Here is a 14,787-nt window from a genome sequence, read left to right on the forward strand (position 1 = left end):
TCATATACCCTTCAAAGAACATGCCTTCGCTTTTGGATTCATCTACGACCACACTATCAACCACCTTTAACTCTTGCGTATGAGGATGTACCAAACATTTGCCCGTAGGTGAAAATGCTAGACTGCGTGGGAAGTTCCAACTTATTGTGAACCATTTCACCCATGAATCACAAGCCATCAATCTCCAAATGTCATCAACGCGATTGGTACTATTTGCAAATTGAGCGACTTCATCATCATCATCATCATCCTTACCATATTCATGACGATCAGAAAACAAGGTCAGATACCCTCTACTCACAAAAAGCTTGTACCTAATATTTTCAGTGTCCGGGAAGGCAACTTCTTTGAAATTTTCGCTCGACAATGAGAAACTAAGAATGTGTTTATAGTGCCCACCACCAATGGAGACGATCCAGTATAGCGAATCACCACTAAAGACCCCATGAACATAACCGGCCGGACAATATCCAACATCATTTGGGAAATCACGTATCGGTCTCCATTTACCTACTCTCAACTCAAAGACCCAAGCCTGGAGTCGTGTTGCATATTTACTTTGGATTGACTGAAAAGAAGTAAAAAGTTTGTAATCATCTATATTAGACGCGTAACCAAAACCGCATCTAGTTAAGTGATCTACACATGGGGTTTCAATTATCCGGCTACTTCTAGTAGCAGGGTTCCACAGGAGAAATCTCTTTCTAAGAAAGAGGCCGCTATCAACATAGAAGCAAAGCAAACCATCACAACATCCCACTATACAGTTACGACGATAGAGTTCAGGATCTAATTGAAACTCACTTCGAACATCCAATTGATCTAACTTATAACCAATTTCTTTTCCAGAATGCAACAGGAAGCATTCATTCGGAGTACTCCTAATGGAACTATCATTCCTAATCGGATGAGACTTGATCAAAAAAAAAATTACGCGATACTAATGACTGTTCTAGATGGGATTTAACAAAAATCGGACTAGAAATTATATGTAACCAACATTTGCAAACAGTTTTGAAACGAATTAGAGATATTACCGGAAGTCGGGGCTGAATGTGGTCGACAATCAATTCATCGGGGATGTAGGGAAGATCATACTTTATCTTCGACATCGCCATGACCAATTACAACTTCCGATCAAAACCTTGGTGTCTGGAGCGGCGGATTTATGAAATTGTTTCTATGTTTAGGGTTTAGGTTTTCTACAGATCCCTACATTCTAAAGGACAAGTCATATATGAAAAGTGGCTGATAACTTAGGCTTCTACCTTATGGTGAATTACACTCAGAGCTTACGCGATTAGTATGCAAAGGACTAATAAATTCACCGTAACTAACGACAGTAAATGATTGCATAGAATATATGTCATTAGTATGAGATATACTTTGTAGACCAAATACTTTGTATACCCATAAATAAAATCATATAATTCGCAAACCATATATATAGGTGTATGATGGATCGCACCAAAAATAAATATAGGTGTATCATGGATCGTACACTTTGTATCATGTTGTATCAAACAAATATATATATATAGACAATATTGAGTTATAAAAAAAATCAAACTAATACAAAGAGTAATGGATCAATAATCAGTGAACTTCATTTATCTTGGATAAACTAATACAATACTTTCTTAAAACAAAATTACATATAAGGTTATCAAAATAATATCTTAGATAAAAATCTTTTATAAAAACCAAATAACTTATAGTCATTCATTCCTCTTAACACTTTGGCTCTTAAAATGGTGAGACGAGGCTCTCAACATGGCTCTCCGCGTGGAAAATCATCAAAATATACCCCTTCAACATGTTTATGCGCAGGCTCATCAAAAATATGGTCAACTACCTTTAGCTCATCAAGATGATGTTGGACCAGACATTTTCCGGTGGTTGAAAACGCTAGAATACAGGGGAAGTACCAAGTGATTGTCACCATTTTCACCCAAGAATCGGTCTCAGCCGATGGATGTTGCACCAATCTCCATATCTCTGTACCCCGAGTAAGCTCTTCACACTCAGACAACAAAGTAAGACACCCTTCACTCACATGAAGCTTGAACCTTGTATTCATAGTCACCGGGAATTTCACATCTTTGAATTTAAAATCTGATAAACCGAAAGTCAGATTGTGACTATCTTTGAAGCCACCAATTATCCAATACAGATGATCGCCACTGTAAGTAGCATTACTATCACCCCTGGGAAAATATCCAATATCTGTTGGCAAATCAATTATTGGGTTCCATTCACCAACTCTAACCTTGAACACCCAAGCCTGTATTTGTGTCGTACCAGGTTTCCTATAAAGAGACTCAAATGATGCGAATATCTCATAATCATCGATATTAGATGCGTAACCAAAACCACATTTAGCTAAGTGTTGAACGTATGGAGTTTCGATAACGCGACTTTGTTTGGTAGCTGGGTTCCACTGGATAAACTTACCCTTAACCAAACTACCACAATCAACATAGAAGCATACTAAACCATTACAACATCCTACCACACAATTACGACGACACAATTCAAGATTCAGTTGAAATTCCCTGTGAACATCCAATTGAACTAACTTATTTTCGTGTTTGTTATCATTCAACACATAGCAATCAGTCGGAGAACTCCTAATCGGATTCTGTTTTGTAAACGGAAGAGATCTAATAAACAAACAATTACGCGATGATATTGAATGATGTAGATGGGATTTGACAAAGTTCGGGCTAGAAATAACATGCAACCAACTCTTGCAAACAGATTTGAATCGATTCAGGGACCTTACCGGTAGTCGGGGTAGGATTTGATCGAAAAACAATTCATCAGGGATATGAGGAAGGTCGTACTTCATCTTCAAATTCGCCATTTTCCCTCCGATGAATTGATATGAAACGCCGGATTAAATAAGGGAATCATACTCCAATTTTCCAGCAATTACGGTGTCGATACGGGGAAGACACGACGGGGTTTTGTATTCCAATAGCGGAATATGAAAAATTGGATCTGGGTTCTAGGTTTTAGGTGAATCCCCAAAATTAAGATATCCATGAAAACTATTAGTTTGAACGGATTATACCTGAAGGATGTTGCTATTTCAAAGTTCAATCAATTATTCTACTTTTTAAAATACTATTTAGTGTGACATTGTAATTGCTGAGGTGAGGACGTCATGGGATTAAGTTGAATTAAACATACATTGACCCCCTGCAGACAAACATTAGTCTGACACCACGTTTTTAGTGTGCTGTTTTCAAAATTTTAACATAACCAACAGCCTAAATATAGTACTGATACGATGACGTTAGTATGCACGTGTACATGCCTAAACCCTAAACCCTAAACCCTACACCCTAAATGTTATAATAAAATGTGCTTAACATCTGTAAAATGTGTACAATTGGTCTAAAGTACCAAAGTTTTTAGTATCTAATATGGTCTGCGTACCAACAAATAGTTGTAATTAGTTTCAATTATAGCTTATCCTATGTGAAGAAAGATCATAAGAACGGAAAGGTCGTTTTGGAACTGGACGAGTGTTTCCATGTTCCAAGTGTTACTAAAAATATCATTTCTGTTTCTTCATTTCGGTTTAGGAGTTAGTAACTAATGTGTATATTATTAGTTTTTATTTTAAACATGTACTGAAGTAATCTTATACCTTAAGATCATCTCCTTTTCTAACACAAATATGAATTTTTGTAGATTCTAGTGCAATATAAAAATGGATACGACATTCTTTGGAAATTAAGATTTAAGATATGGTGATACACTAGCATGTTGCTATTTCAATGTTCAATCAATTAATCTGCTTTTTAATATACTTTTAGTCTGACATTGTAATTGCTGAGGTGAGAACGCCATGGGATTTAGTTGAATTAAACACACTTTGACGCCCAGCAGACAAACATTAGTACAGACACCACGTTTTTAGTATGCTGCTTTTAAATTTTAATCCTAACCAGCAGGCAAAATATAGTACTGATACGATGACGTTAGTATGCACGTGTACATACCCTAAACCCTAAACCCTAAATGTTATAATAAAATATGCTTAACATGTGTAAAATTTGTAAAACTTGTCTGAAGTACCAAGGTTTGTAATTTTAAATATGGTTTGCGTACCAACAAATAGTAGTTTCAATTATAGCTTGTCCTATGTGAAGAAATATAAGAAGAACGGAAAGGTCGTTTTGGAACTGGACGAGTGTTTCCATGTTCCAAGTGTTACTAAAAACATCTTTTATGTTTCTTGATTAGATGCTAAGGTGAGAACGTCATGGGATTTAGTTGAATTAAACGTACTTTGACGCCCAGCAGACAAACATTAGTACAGACACCACGTTTTTAGTATGCTGCTTTCAAATTTCAATCCTAACCAGCAGGCAAAATATAGAACTAATACGATGACGTTAGTATGCACGTGTACATACCCTAAACCCTAAACCCTAAATCTTGTAATAAAATATGCTTCACATGTGTAAAATTTGTAAAATTGGTCTAAAGTACCAAAGTTTATAATTTTAAATATGGTTTGCGTACTAACAAATAGTTGTAATTAGTTTCAATTATAGCTTATCCTATGTGAAGAAAGACCAGAAGAACGGAAAGGTTGTTTTGGACCCGGACGAGTGTTTCCATGTTTCAAGTGTTACTAAAAACATATTTTATGTTTCTTCATTAGATGCTAAGGGATTTTCCTTTGCTCGTTTTATTTTAAAGAGATGTTTTATGGATATGCTAGATTAGTCAATTGACTTTATTAATCTGAATATGAAATAGAATGTGCTAAACATATTTTTTAAAATTGGATAACATCTATGAATGGTGTCCCTTTGAATCCAACATATAACCTACTAATATTAATTGAGCTAATGGGTATATTATTAGTTTTTTATTCGGGTTTAGGGTTTAGGGCCGGTTTAGGAGTTAGTAACTAATGTTGACATTTATTGAAGTAATCTTATACCTTAAGATCATCTCCTTTTCTAACACAAGAGATGAATTTTTGTAGATTAATGTTCAATCAATCAATTAATCTGCTTTTTAATATACTTTTAGTCTGACATTGTAATTACTGAGGTGAGAACGTCATGGGATTTATTTGAATTAAACATGCTTTGACGTTAGTATGATACGATGACGTCAGTATGCACGTGTACATACCCTAAACCCTAAACCCTAAACCCTAAACCCTAAAGGTTGAAATAAAATGTGCTTAATTTTTTTTAAATATTTGATAACATCATATCTATGGATGGTGTTCCTATGCATCCAACATATACGAGGAAATAACTCGTTTCTATTAACATCAATTTCATTTGCGTTTCATAACTATTTTGTTATTCTCTGTCTAAAAATACATGACTTCCGTGGAATGAGATCAGTTTTTGAAGAAATACATTTGCCCTTTATAGTACGTAACTACTCATTTGTGATTTAATTATTATTTACAAATTGTATTTTATAGCGTCCTCACGTGGCCCGGTCCAAATATACTTATTATTTTTAAATTGTAGGCACTACGTCAATTTGTTTGAGGTTTTTCATACTAACCTTTACCAATTACAAAAACAGACACAAACCTATTGTCGTAGAAACCTATTTCATACTAACCTTATAAAAATTAACGTAATTCACAAAAAATATCCATTAACCAAACACTAATTCATAACAAAATTACGCAACATGATTATAAATTATGGCAATTTTACAAAATGTTTGGGATGAACTCAACACAAGCATAACACATTACCCATACCCTATTTTATCAACAAAACGCTATTACATAACCAAAAAGCAGACGTGTTCCATTGACCAATCGAACACTTAAACTTTGACCACTAGACTCATCCTTGACTTCAACACTTCGGCCCTGTTTTGAAAACACCAAACAAAAATAGTGGTCAAAATTTAAGTCGTTTTCAATAATTCTAGTTACTGGAATAAAATAATTAAAAACAATAAGTTCTTGTTTTACCTTGAATAACACCATGAATAGCTCTCTCTTCCTTTGAAACAGTTAAGAATTGAAATCGTTTTTGTACGAATTCCATAGGATGGCAATCCCACCAGTGAATCCACATGCCTCGACTATGCGTACTGAATCAAACTCGGGGAGAGTCATCAGTATAGCTTCAACATTAGGTTTGGAAACTCTTGTATCAGTAATAACCAAAATGTCAGGGTAGTGATCTCCGATTAGTTGATCATAATTCTCTCTGAACCATCTTCGAGCAATCCCCCTTGCATTCCATAACACAACAAACATAAGCCTATTCAGCTTAGGAAGGCTATTAGTTTCAACCATCGCGTCGTATGAAATGTTATTCTCTGAAACATAACTTTCAAGGTACGTGCTATACATCTCAGACACATTCTCCCGCAATTTTAAGCCACCCATCAACTTCTCGGTACCCCTCTTCCACTCCCAAGCACAGGACAAGGAAATTTGTCTGGCCCTCTCTTTGTAACACCTGAATAGAGTGACGTTGTTACAACTCAATTCATACTGGGCCCTAACCCATTCTTTAGAAATAACCAATTGATATCATTGCTGAGGAAGTACTGGTTTCGAATCCGAGAGGAATTGAAGCTCGGAGGGTATGACAGTCCTATCGACACAACCAACATCCAACTTATCTGTCCACAACCTTAGGACAATTCCGGCTACCTTAGACATCGAATCTAAATCTGGGAAGGATGGAATGTGTGCCGGTATCAGTTCAGCCTCAGCACCCGGCAAAACAATGAAAAGGTTCCACAGACTTTGGGGAACATCCAACGGATTCATCAGAATATCCCTCATGGTGAAAGTTGAAATGTTGTAAGGATTCCCTTGAATCTCGATCCTGTAGTAGTTTTTCATGTTAATATGAAGACTTGGTAAGGTTAAGCTAGGAGGGGTAGTGGAGGTTACGCCCGTCCAACTAGTGCTTAACTCATGGACGTGAATGGGTGTAGGAGTGGGAACGGGTGGAGATCGAATTGGATTCAACTTCACTCGTTTCTTAGGGACGGTAGAAACAGAGAAACTGGAATTAGAGGAAGCCATTTGTGGAAAGGGTTGAGTCTTGGAGATACTCAGAAGAGGGAGACGCTTTTTTAGGTAAAATAACACTGACGAAGTACGAATTGGATTTATAGTGGATTTCGTTGATTTCAATGGCTACGATTAAATAAGATAAACGTCTCAGATTTTTCAATGAAACTACTTATTTGGTGATAAACAACGTATTATTACAGTTGCCTATTCTTACAAATAGTATGATCCATTAATTACGTAGAAGTTTTGTCGAGTGGCCAATTTTTAAACATAGTATGAACTACATACGACGTATAGAATTACTCTGATGTATTTAGTTCGACTTAAATGTCGAATGTGAAGGGGTGCATATACCAAAATTCAATTAATTTACCATAACGTGTGGTGAGTGAAGAGGTCCTTTGAGGTGAAGGGATTGGTTAACAATTAGGTGAATGAATTTGAATAGATGGATGGATCTTGTTTGAATGTTTTTAATCATTATTATATTTAAGTGACTTGTTGAACGTGAACATGAACGTCAGAAGGATAGTAAAAAACTCGGCACCGATCCTATACACACTTCGTAATTTTTATGGCTCGTTAATAAACTAATAAATATAAAAATTATTGAAAAAAAGACATATGTTCCAAACCCTTAACCCTAACCCTAAACCCTTAACCATACACCATAAACCTTAATTTGAAGGACAATATCAAACAATGTTAATTTTATGATCTTGTTCGTTTGTAAATGAGTCACAATTGAACCAACATAGAAATAGTAATTAACTAGTGTGTGGCCCGGGCGTTGCCCCGGGTTTTGACTTTTATTCGGTTTTTTTCTTTTGCAAATATATGCCCATATAGATGGTGTCGTCTTCGAATTACGGTGGTGACACAAGATTAGTTGTCGATCAACGTACAACTTTCTTAATCTGAAACCATATATCCAAAAATTAAAACAAAGTCGTATCCTTTTGATCACATTAGTTGATAAAATACTCAACCTCCGTCAGTGTTTCCCCTCTTACTCATTATTACATTCTATTACCCCGATTATTTTTTTGTTTTGTGGCTTAAGATAGGAAAGTAATAACCGTACATTTATAAATTAAGCAATTATTCATTCTAGTTTTTGCATTCACTTTCATTTAATTTTTATTATTTATTGTAAAAAGGACATATATGTTTGTATGGAAATATGTAACATAAGTTATAGTTGGTTAAGATGGTAGGAAGTATGACTTTTAACAAAGAGGTCAAGTGTTCGATCCTTGCTACATGGTTTTTGGTTGTCAATGATATGTCATTATGCTGATTAGTGGTGATGTGGCGTGATAAAGATGGGTATACGTGACACGTATACGTTCTTTAGGACGCCTTTTAATATATTAGTATAGATGATATGTCATTATGCTGATTAGTGGTGATGTACGTGGCGTGATAAAGATGGCTATACGTGACACGTATACGTTCTTTAGGACGCCTTTTAATATAATAGTATTGATTATAAAGGAGCTTTAAATCGAACAAAATATTTGATCATAAAAAATTGAATGTCCCACGTGTCGTGATGTCAATTCTCAATCCAACCCAGTGAAACAACGGGTTTGTCCGACCTTTTGGAATCCAAAACACATTTAGAACCCGAGAGCAAAGATCGTGCAAAGTTATTATTTTTGGAATTTATCTTTTCTTTCAATGTTTACACTTTTGAAAAGTTTCTATATCGGAAATCTCAATTCTTGAAATATTTATACTATTATGGAAAGTTACTATTTGTGGAAAGTTTCTAATTTTGGAAGCTGAATATTCTATGATTTCAATTAAGCACATTTGAATTAAATGGTTTGTGAAAGTATGCTCAATTACATACAAATGTGTTACATGTCTTGCATATATTCGTACTTAGGTAGAATTCATTTTTCTAAGTTAGTTTTATTTGTCATTTCATATTTTAGTATTTAAAGTTCAAGGGTTTATCAAATACACACTACTATTGTTTCGATTACTATTATTCAATAAAGAAAAGTATTTGAGTAATTTCGCTGCACTAGTTTCTCTCAAGGTTGCATGCAAATTAAATTTTGGTATTAAAAAGAAAGATATTTGGGGGTGTTACACGATATGAATCCGAACCCGTTATAGGTCGTCAACAATCCGTCCTGTACCAATCCGTAACGACCCAACCCGACTACAATCCGACCCGTTTACAATCTTGACCGATATTAACCCGTTTACACTCCGACCCACTTACACTCCCACCAACCCGACTACAATCCGACCCGTTTACAATTCGACTTGTTAACAATCCGAGATTCAATTTGTTACCGTGACATATACTAATAAATGGATCATACTATTTGTAAAAACAGGGAACTATAATAATACGCTGTTTATCTCCAAATAAGTAGTTTCATTGAAAAATCTGAGCCGTTTATCAAAATTAATCATTTTCGCTTAAATCATTCCTTACGCATTAAAAATTAAATTTAAGCACATGAATTAAAAGATCAAAACAAGAACTTGTTCACTCAAAAGCCATTTTGGATTTAACATTAAACATGGCCGCAAAATAAAGCGTTAGCTTAAAGATACAAAATACATAAATTAACACAGTCATACTAAACTAAAATAAAAAACACACATTAACATCATCATACTAAACTAAAAATAAAAGACACATTAACATCATAATACTAAATTAAAAATCATATTCTAAAATCCACCTAAGTCTGGGATTCCCGGGAGTCGCATCATAATCCTCGAACTCATCATCGCTTGGTTCGAGCAATTCATCAGCCTTTGGATCTTCCCTCTCTTTAGCCTCCTTCCATAGTTGACATGCACACTTATACTTGATCAAAGCCTTCAAGCCAACACCATCTTCACTTCTTAAGTGGTGACTTTCATAGTAGAAAAAATTGGCATACCGAATACGAGTAAAAAAATCCCATAAGTAAAGGGGCTGGTTGAAATTGTAGTTAATATCCCTTCCCCACTCCTTGCAAACAGTGATACACCTATCCCTGGTCTGATAATCAAGTTTAGACAAAATTTGCTGCCTAATTTCTGAAATTGACCCAACCAAGGACGCACTTACCTTCCTTGGACAGTAGATATCATCGAATTGGACCAAGGGGTTAGGCCCGAATTGGTTATCAAGCGATTGGACGAAGGACTCCCTCTTTTCAGCAATCCAATCCTTCAGACTGTCTTCGAAGTTATCAAATTGAAGATGGTGATTTTGGCATTCACAAGGGTAATCCTCCATTTTATGGTGGTTTTTTGGAAAGAGAAAATTATAAAGGAGAGAGAAGGAGAGATACTAGACTTCTCTTAAATGTTAAGTGTGTAATACTTACTGGAGGGAAGCTATATTTATAGGACCCTTACAGTGACTTTCTACGTTCCTGTTATTTCATTTTGTCCTTGTGAAAATAGTCTGCGAGGGTTTTTAATAATTGCTTGTTACTATTATCTTTAGTATGCCTCGGATTAAAATTATGGTAAATTACCTTCAACATTATTTTTTTCACCAAAGGTAGATTCCTCTTGTAACACATACGGTAGATCATAAGTACTTTGCATGCCTATATTTAAAGTCACACTAACCAAAAGAAACAAGACAGAATAATTGAATGCATTCACATCTAAAAGGTCACCAACATTATCTAAAATGTTCTACACCTAAATTTAGTATGCCATATACAAATTCGTTTATAAAATAATTTTTTTACATATTCTTTGATATCTTAGTTTAGTATGAAATATTTTTTACCTATATCAACGGACTAACTGTAATCCCCCGTAAATTTAGAAACATTATTTATATATTTTAACGTATAGTTAATTATATTTAAATAAGAATTCACGGATTTTAGAAATAAATATATAATTAACGTATATTTAATTATTACATTTTGAATATTTTTGACGATTTACGAAATCAAAATAATTTTAGAATCTCACGTTGAAAAGAATTCGAATTGCGAAAACCGATTGAATTTAGAAAACGATCCTAATCGATTTTGGGTTAAAATCCTAAAACTAAATCATAAACCTAGCCCAATTTGGTGAAGCCCAAAAAAAAATTAAACCCACAACTCTCCCCTCCTCACCTCTCTTTCAATCTCACGTAGAAAAAAAAAAAAAAAAAGGAACAAAACCAAAACCCTTTCCTTGCTTCAGTTTCACGTGAAGTATTGCTGCAGCTTTCCTTGCTTCAACGCCGCCGTCAACCACCATCGCCTGACCGCCGCCTGCACCACCGTATACCTCGCCGTCGGCGTCTCCTCCTTCGTCCGGTAACTCCTCCATCTCTTGCTTCGTTTTTCTTGCTCCCCCTTCGTTTCTTACCCTCTCCTCTTAGTTATTCTTGTTTTCGCGCAGCGAGACCGCCGTGCTCACCACCAGCACACCCGTCGCGAGTTCTTCTCCGTCGCCTGACCGCCGACCTGCTCGGTAACTTCTCCTCCCTCCTTTCCCTTTTCTTTTCGTTCTCCTTACTCGGTGGATATTTCTTGCTATCCTCAATTGTTTTCCTGCTATTGCACAGCCATCACACGACCCAGCCACGTCGCAACAACCACCGGAACCACCGCTCGCTGCCGCGCCTCCCTTGCCGCCGGCCAACATCTCCTTAAACCTTTATTTGGTTAATTTCTTAAACTCTAAGCTATTTAAATGTTTTAAATTATGTTTTAAATTATGTTTTAATTATGTAATTTATGTTTTATTGAATTAAATGTTTAGTTTTTATTATTCAATTATGAATTTCAGATTTATATATTTTACATAATTGAATTATTAAATTTCAGCTTTCATAATTTGATTGAAACGAGAATTTGAATTATTTAAAGCACGAATTGTAATTTTAATAGTTTTGAAATCATGGTAGGATGATTATAATTTATTAAAGTTCTTATTTTTATGATTTCAAACATGTTAATTATGTTTTGGAGTAGTTTGAAATTAGTTATATTGCTCAAAATTTAAAGTATAATGTTTGCGAAGAGTTTTCAACGAATTTCAAACATCGAATTCAATAATTATGATGCTAGGAAATCAAATATTCAAGTTTTGATATTGGGGAAGGTTCTTAATATGTTTAGGATGTATTTAGATTGCTTTATTATGGTTGCGAAAGATTAGAAATTGATCGGGAATATTTGTTGATTGTTTTAGGCGGAGAATTCTCCCTAGGTGACTTTTGAAAGTGTTAAAGTGGCCTATTAGTTTGTCTACACAAGGTACGTACATACCTGTGTGCTTGGAATGTGTGTTATTTCATGCTGAAAGTTGTTGATGAACTTGATTATGTGGGAATTTCATGTTTAATATTGTTGGATGGACATGTTGAACATATATATTTCGTTATGAGGATTATAACATGTTAGTAGATGATTGATGCAAACAAGTTTGATTGGGAGCACTAGATTACTTTATATATATTGATTCAGATCGATTGATTGTTGTTCCCTTTTAGCTTTTCACTACTTTATGAGGGCCGAGGACCTTGTTTAGTAAGTTGAAACCTTACACCCATATAGAGGGGTTGATCAGTATTAAAGGAAAGGTTAGATTTAATTGGAATGAGTCTTGATTGACATCTCTGTGATCACTTACTTAATTCCAAGATAAAAATAGTGGAGAATAATTGTTGATTGTATGACTTATGTGATTGTTGAGTCATAGCGGAGTTTAATTGGTAAAGCATGTCAAGTGAAACTGAGTAGCAATAGCTTTAGACTGTGCACGTCTAAAGTGACGGACAATCAGGAGTTGGGGTCATGGGTCGCCTATGACTTTCTCTGGGCCGGATTGATCACCGGTTCTATTTTATTCAAAAGTCCCTCGATATCGCAGGTCATTGGGGTTTACGGAGTCGCGCCAGTACCTCGTCTTCCTTAGTGAAGAAGAAGAAGTTTCTAGTAGACAGCTCAGTCCATTGACTATTTCAATTAAAAAAATGTTAATATACAAAGGTCTAGTTCAGTCAAATATAGTATTCAAGTCAATATATTTTGGTTATCCTTGCTTATGTTTTATTTAGTATCATGTTAGGATTGTTCGTTTAATAGAATCATGTTAGGATTATTATTGATTTAGTATGTAGTACTCAGCTTTGCTGATTACGTGCTTTTGCTTGTGCATGTTGATCATGGCTATGCCTTATTGATCCTGTGATGACCCAATCTTTGGTGAGCAGTCTCTAAGGATCAATAAGCATTGTCCATCTGCAGGTTTGAAGATGTTGCATCATTGGGATTGGGAATAGAGAGCTTGTATTTAGTTTTGATTTGCTAAGTTGACTTGGGTTTGTTTAATTGGACTTTAAACTTGTTAGTTGATCTTATTTTCGTTGATTGATTTCGGGATTAACTATGTAATCGATTATTTATAAACCTAAAGTTAGTTTTATGTTTTCCGCTGCAAAATTCTGAATAAGCCGTTACGTTTTCACACGGGCGATAATGCCTTGGTAATTCTCTATGTTTTATATTAAAAGAGTACTTTAGAAAAGGGATAATTGTCGGGGTGTTACAAAGTGGTATCTAAAAGCTTATGGTTTTAATTCAATAATTTTTAGGCGCCTAAACTAGGTAGTTTTCTAAAATGAATTTCCTAGAATTGAGCTCCTACTCATTATATCATTCAAAAATGCGTACTTTTTTTTGGGGGACCAAATTCAATTTATTTTGTTTGAAAGTATATTAATATTTCTTATTTAAGTTCGAAATTAACTTATTTATTCGAAACTTTCATTTATGTGAATTAAGTACGTTTTTTTCCTTTTCGAAATTTAATCCAAAATATTTGGAAAAAAAAAATCTTATTCCTTAAGTATATATTTATTCGTTTAATAAAATTTCTTATTATTTATTCATTTTTAAAAAAAAAAAAATTCTCTGTTATTATTTATTCGTTTAATAAAAAATTCTTTTTATTAATCGTTTTGTTTATTCCTTAAGTGTTTCAATGTTTTACTTATTTTGAGTTATTACGAGAGATGAGTAATATAGGAAAGGGAATATAGGATATAATTATGTGTGCATTAGTAGCTAGTTAATTCTAGCATAAGAAGTTAATTATTATATGCATGTGTTAAATGTTCAAGTGTTGCATTTAAATGTGCATTAAAGAAATTGTTTGATTCCACCTAACTTATTGCTTTGTTGAACTTTGATTATAGATTGGTTTGGAAATCGTTAGTGAGGCTCTAAGTTGTTTCTTTTAGGAATAAAATGTGGCTTTCCAAGTACACCACCATAGGATTCCAAGTCGTGTTTGGATGTGAGTATTTTGCTAGGATACAAGACCAACCCACCTTAATGAGAGAAGACATAATATCATCAACTATTGTTCATTGCTTACCTAACCAAATGCCATACCTAGAACTCAAAGATAGGTTTAAATACTTGCATTCTAATGATGGAACACCAAATTTGGCTAAGTATCGGACTAGGATGGTAGCTGGAAATACGATTCAGAGATTATGACCACCATTATTGAGGTAGCAGAAAGTGGGTACAAGGAGGGTAAAGACGACATAGGGAGTCATGCTTGGGACGCATTTATTGAGGAACCTAGAGGGAAATAATTATCTAGAGGGAAATGATGTAGCAGTTGAGGATGAGAATGTAGAGGTTGGACAGAAAACCCTAACCCAGGGGTCCATGAGCCTACCATTGAGATCTCTAGTGATTCAGATAGGGAGCTGGAGGAAGAGTTCGACAAATCTTGAAAATCTAGATTTCACT

The sequence above is a fragment of the Spinacia oleracea genome, chromosome 2 (assembly GCF_020520425.1).
Source record: "Spinacia oleracea cultivar Varoflay chromosome 2, BTI_SOV_V1, whole genome shotgun sequence".
NCBI lineage: Eukaryota > Viridiplantae > Streptophyta > Magnoliopsida > Caryophyllales > Amaranthaceae > Spinacia > Spinacia oleracea.